Below are 6,687 nucleotides of genomic sequence, written 5' to 3'. Positions count from 1 at the left end.
ATATATATATATATATATATGTATATAAATAATGCAGAATGAAAGAAAACATGTTAAACTTTATGGTACCCAAGTCGATTTTTTTATGTAATTTGCAAAATCCAGCTAAGCTCCTTTTGATGGTATTCTCCACGGATGAGCCTTTCCCTATGAACAATGAGAATAATATGCAGGACTGTAGCTGGGACTGTCAGTGATCCCTCTTCTGGCAAGCTGGGATGTTATTTGCTACAGTCAAGGAGGACTGTTGTGTATGTTTCAGTATATAAACTACATTATTTTCCATTGCCTGTATGAAGTAATGAAACCTGAGTGTAACTGTTCTTGTCTGCTCTCAGGAGAGAAGTGCAGAGAGTCATTCTGCTTGGATTAAGTTACTGTTGGCGTTCATTTGACTCAAAAAGCATGTGACTAAAAATAATCCACCAGTAAGTCATAAGCAGATAAAGATCGTCAAGGAAAACATGAGATGAATGCATAAGCAACCATTGCTGACTTCTTGCTATTTCCCTGGCTGCCTATGGGTTTCGATAGTTTTTGAGCAACAGAGTCAAGACAAGTAGGCAAAATGGTGATATCACAGCCAAGTCCTAATTAATTTTGTGTGTACTTGTTCTGGGTCAGTGACTCAAAAAGAATTGATACCACTGGGAGATGACAGCCAGGCAAGGAGCATTTAATGAAGGTGCTGAGCAATGGCAGCTTACATATTGCTGTCTGTACAGGTTGTCACTAATGGTGCTTGTTCTTTCTGACATTTTTTTACAGTTTGCTGCAGCCATTGCAAGGATCAGTATATCCTAATCTGATATATGAAGTGAAATAGGTTCACTGACCCGCAAGGGTCAGTCTATCCTAATCTGATATATGAAGTGAAACAGGTTCACTGACCGGCAAGGGTCAGTCTATCCTAATCTGATACATGAAGTGAAATAGGTTCACTGACCCGCAAGGGTCAGTCTATCCTAATCTGATATATGAAGTGAAATAGGTTCACTGACCCGCAAGGGTCAGTCTATCCTAATCTGATATATGAAGTGAAACAGGTTCACCGACTGGCAAGGGTCAGCCCATCCTAATCTTATATATGAAACAGGTTCACTGACCTGCAAGGGTCAGTCTATCCTAATCTGATATATGCAGGATCACTTTAATGACAGCTCATACATGGCTTCCCACGACACTTCTGCTGCTTTGTTTGGTCAAAAGGAGCAAGGAGAAGATGCCCTGTGTAAGCTCTCACTCAGAGCTTACACAGAGCTAAAGACTTTCTCCATGTCCTCATGTGAAAATGCTGTGTGCCTGAGCAGTCAAGTATCAGTACTGTCACACAGGAGGAAGAGAAGTGAGTCACATGCTCCTCTATACCTGTAGAACCAGGCATTTTCTTTTATTTGCTCCTAGCAGATTTGCTTTAAATCAGGTGGTCAAGAACAGAGTCAGAATCATGGCTGGAAGATCTCACTTTTGGCGTTTCTAAGACATATTATGAGCTAGGGGCTGGATTTGTCTACCAGGTTCCATCTAAATATAATTTTTGGGTGGATTGACCCTTTAAGCCTCAGGTTTTTATACTATATGGAACTATAGCATATTACAGTGTGGATGAACAGTTCCTGAATTTAATCAAGGTTATGGACATAATACATCATAATACAGAGAACACAAACTAGGTTTTGTGTAGTGATACTGAATCATGCACTAGTTAGTAATACATGTGAATACTTATTTATTGTGTAGACTTTGTACAGCTGTGTACAGTATGCGTGTTTTTGTGTAAATTTACTTGTGCTGTTAGAAATTAGTTTTAAATCAATAAATACTTTTATGATTCCTTGTTATAGTAATGTGTTTCAGTGCCAAAGTTGAATGTGTGAAATAGTGATATAAAACAAAATTGGTATATGTGGTAAAGTAGAACATCAAAAAGCAGGGTAACACTATGTAGTAGGCCACCCCCTCCCATGTAAAAATGTTAAGGAAAAAAAAAAAAAAAAAAAGACATTGGAAGAATAACAAATAAGTATGGATTTATATTGATAGGTGTTCTTGTCAAACGATGCACTTTCCATTTGAATGCATGCAACTGCGTGTGAATGGAAAACACAAAGCTTGACAAGAGAAGACCGCATTAGATCTGCTTTAACTGTAGTTCAAATGCACCTCAATAGGACGTTTCATCCAAACAAATGCAGTGCAAAGCACAGCATGTCAAATGCAGCCTTTGAACTTTCATGTGTACTTCTCTGTTAAATTCAGTGGGATTTTTTGACCTGTGTTTGATGTAAGTTTCAAACAAATGCAGGAAAACAACTCCCTTCGACTCGAGCCTTTTCTTACCTTACACCCGGGTTTCTGGCTTCCTTGCCCAGGCGAGGGTAATGTTACTCAGACTTCCTGTGGGATCTTGGGATAGCTGAAGATCCCAAACTTTGGAAAAAATGCTCATCAGGACAATGTAGCAGCAAATCTTCACAAGATGTGGAATCTTCAGCTTTCCTGGGATCCCTCAATCCGACATCTGGCCTTGGTGAGGTTACCAGATGTTAGGGTCTAAGGCAAGTAGCTTTTCCATTTTTCTCCCTGTGTCTTATTTTTCTAGTGTTTTTTAAATGGGTGCCTCTGCTAAATACCAATCCCCTGCATTTTGTTGCAAGGTCCATCTAAAATATTGGCTAAACTTCTAGAGGAACGCATTGGAATTATTGCTTAGTATTTTAGTGATTTTTGATATAGGTAAAATATGTACAGTTTTATATTCACAATACAAATTACTTCAAGGTAAACATTACAATAATAACATAATATCTGTACATTAAAAAAATACTGTACTTCTCCAATGGGTTTTTGAAGCTGGATACACCAATCACAGCTGCACACCATGAAGTCAATGAGCATTGTAGAAATGAGGTGGTGCAGCAACAGAACTGTCCAATATCCAGTACATATATGCATTACACAGTCCTGTTTGGGATTTTAATTCACTTGTCCCGCAGGTCATGCTTTGGATCTGCGCTCTCTGGAGGAGCTGAGCAAGCTTAGAAATTTCCACATACTTTTGGGTGTATCAGATGCCTGGTTCCTCACTGCATTTTGTGGTTCCTCATCCCTCCCACTATGTCGCTACTCTGTCCTATAGTGACATATTGGTTGGTGGGTGCAACCACAATGCACAATGGGGAACCATGAACATGACACACCCAGAAGCGTATGATATGCTAAAGATTCATTAGTCAGCGTAGCTCTTTTAAAGAGCAATGATCTAAGATGCTAAAAAAATGTAAACTGGGTATACACAGTTAGAATTTTGTTAATGGTGATGGGGTCAAATCAACGTTCGATTTGGACCATAGTAATTTTTTCTCGAACGAATGAGATACTAACAGTGAATTTGGTTTTCATTCCAGAACCTAAATTCATTTCCAAACCCATACGCTAAAATCAAAGGAAATTTAAATCAACATTCTACAAGTCTCTGATAGCATTATCACTAATAATGACGCCCCCTTAATCCCTGGGAGGAAGACCGGGAGGTGGATCTGCACTAAACTCTACACTGTGAGATGAGCCTGGCACAGAGGTCACTTCCTGTCTTTCTCACGGGGACTATGTACAGGCGCCAGGACATCATCATTAGCCTATTTATAATGATCGTCATTTATAATATGCCATTTCATTTACAGGAAATATTGTTTCCAAATTATTTTTGCTACCAAGGTAAAAATAAACCTGTGCAATGTGTTGCAGTTCTTTTTTTACCCACCATTTGCTTAGTCTACTCTACCCATATATATTACAATATTACTATGCAACTTTTCATGAAGAACTACTTATTAAAAACATATATACAATTATACTGATATTTTGCCTCTAAGCCTCACTATTGGTCACTAAGGCCCCTCATTACAGTAATAAATCAATAGTGAAGCTTAGAAGGTGAGATGGGAGAGTGCCAAGCACTCAAGTCCACTGAATCTAAGAAATATCTATTTCTACTCGCTCATTAAATGAACTTATATGTAATAAAGCCAGAGGGACAGACAGGCAACTAGTATTTTTAGAGGGAGAGGTCAACAACGGCAGCCTTCATGTTTCATGACAGATTTCCTTAAAAGAAGATGTCTAGTCCTGAACATAAACTTTCCAAGTTCCATCACCCAGCAGTGTTGCTGCCATGTCTTTATTACCCCTCTCCTGTCAGTGAAAATCTGTCTTCTGTCCATCCCTGTTGGGGGCTTTGTGGATGATTATAAGCAGCTGCAGATTCAGAATGAGGAAGTGACCACTGCAGATGATCCATGAGTAAGCACAGCTAACAAAGATGCTAAATGGGTGCAGACAGAAATGGAATCTGAATTAAAGGAAGTCAATTTATTCTGTCCACTACTTAAAACTGGCTTTTCAGCATATTCATATAACTGCAAACCAACTACAAACACAAATACATTTTACAAAATCTAGATCAATTTTTCTCAACACAGCTTTGTGGAACCCTATGATTCCTCTCGGGGCTGCTTGGTGTTTATGGAAAAGTGAGCTGTGTCCGATTTATCTCCTACCTGAGTCTGCATGGTTCAGATACCAATGTCTCTGTGTAGAGCCAGCAACATGAGACCGGTGGAGTATCTACTCTCAACGGCGTATCTACTCTCAAGGGCACTATACCAACCTTTGGGGGGGGTCTTTCTCCAACCACCAGTGACTGTATTATCTTTGGTTCAGTTTGGTTTTCAGTTTGGTTCTGAAAAGAGGTTTCTGACACTGGATGATGTCTGAACAAGGATAGGGAAGAAGAAAAATGAAGGTATTGTTAGCAGCAGTACTTGGATTTCTATTAGGGTTCATACATACCTGCAAATGTAACACCTACACATTACCTGGCATGCATGCACGTAATTAACAGTGTTTGGTCCTTGTTAAAAATAATATTGAACCCAGCATTATTATGGCACTATGACAGATACTTGTGTACGGGAACTCAGTCATACTTTATACACAATGCACTTTTTGTTCCCCCAATAAAGCCATAATTAGTAGTGAAAGATGATGGGACTTTTGGTTTAGAGCACTAAGCTGTTTGAAGAAGGTTGAGTCTGTAATAATGGGACAGTGTCAGATTGATCTATCTCTCTCTCTCTCTCTCTCTCTCTCTCTCTCTATCTATCTAGAAACACAAACGCTCTCCTTAGAGAGAGAATCTAAGCAACAAAATACTGAGAAACTGATAAACAGAGGTACTGATGTACAAACTGAAACTTAGCATACACAGTGAGGAAGTCATAATAAAATGATGACAGATGCTGAAAACCTTCATGTTTTGAAGCGGACCCTTACACTCAAAAATCAAATTCTAGCAATGCATCCCTCTATGTATGATGATAAATAATAACACAGACATGTCAGGTGTAAAATGCTGTGATATTGAAATACTTACACTTGCAGAACATTCACTTCCTGCTTTGCAAGGGCAAAATGTAGATTGCCAATACTGAACATTGCTAAAGGTGTGTTTGTTGTTATTTTAAAGATATAGGTAAAGGTGCACTTTAATTACACTTAGTAATAGGAAGGGTTTGAAAAACATTTCGTATAGAGTGACTTTCATTTAAATCATAGTGCTCAGAAATGTTAACTCTCTAATAAACATTACCTCTTAGTAGAACATGTTCACTTTGCACAGGAATTTTTACTTAGCTTAGTGAATGTGGTGACAATGCACTTTACTACAAATACCCAATCATGCACAAGAAAAATTAAAAATACAGAATTTTTGCCTCCACGTGATTGGATGAAGGAAGCCAGCAGAGCTTCATCTTATTCACTAAGCTAAGGGGACTTTCCCTTGAAGAGTGAATATTTCCTTTGGTAAGATTACAGCCTGTTTGCCTTTAGTAAATCAAACTCAATACATCTACTACTAGGCTCATTTTACCTCCACTCTCTGATTATATTTGTATAGTTAACTGAGTTATATGTCTTTAGCTTTCCATATAATAAATTCCATACCTGTTTCTATATACATAATTATAGGTTACATGCTGTGTAAGTTGTCAGTACTTATTTACTCCATATGTACATTCCTTGTATTCCTGGCATTTATTTTACATTACTTTTACAGCTCTGGAATGACTATATTTTTTAAGCCTTTGAGACCCTGCATAGTTCCCCTCAGGAATCTAAATTCTAGAAAAAAAGTAAATGGAATAAACAGAGGCCCATCTATGTTATCCACCCAAACCACAGCCAATCAACCAAGCCAAAATGATAATAAAAAATAGTGTCGGCCGTAAAAATGTAATAGGGATGGATCTTAGGTTATAGAAAAAATATTTAGTCATGTGCAAACATTTACTGCTGAAGTGGCCATTCAGAAGGTTGGGGTGACTCAGAAACCAAACTGTATTGCTTAAAGTTAAACTCTTGGTTTTGTCAAGAAAATATAGAAATACTTCTGGCCTTCTGGCTGGTCTGATTACCTATCAGGTCCTTGTTCTTCTCATTGGCAGTGGATGATCTTTACTGGGTCCCATTCAGGGCAGTAGTAGTTTGAGCCCGGGCTGTGTGATGACAGGTCCATGACAGGTCCATGACAGTCTGGGCTCAGAGGCATTAGGTTGGAAAATGTCGGCTGTCATTCAACCTGAAATACGAGAACATCTAGGACCACATCTAGTGCGCCCGGGAGAG

This window comes from Nanorana parkeri, unplaced genomic scaffold (genome assembly GCF_000935625.1).
Source record: "Nanorana parkeri isolate BGI_ZX_2015 unplaced genomic scaffold, ASM93562v1 scaffold28, whole genome shotgun sequence".
NCBI lineage: Eukaryota > Metazoa > Chordata > Amphibia > Anura > Dicroglossidae > Nanorana > Nanorana parkeri.
Note: the sequence above shows the minus strand (reverse complement) of the source record.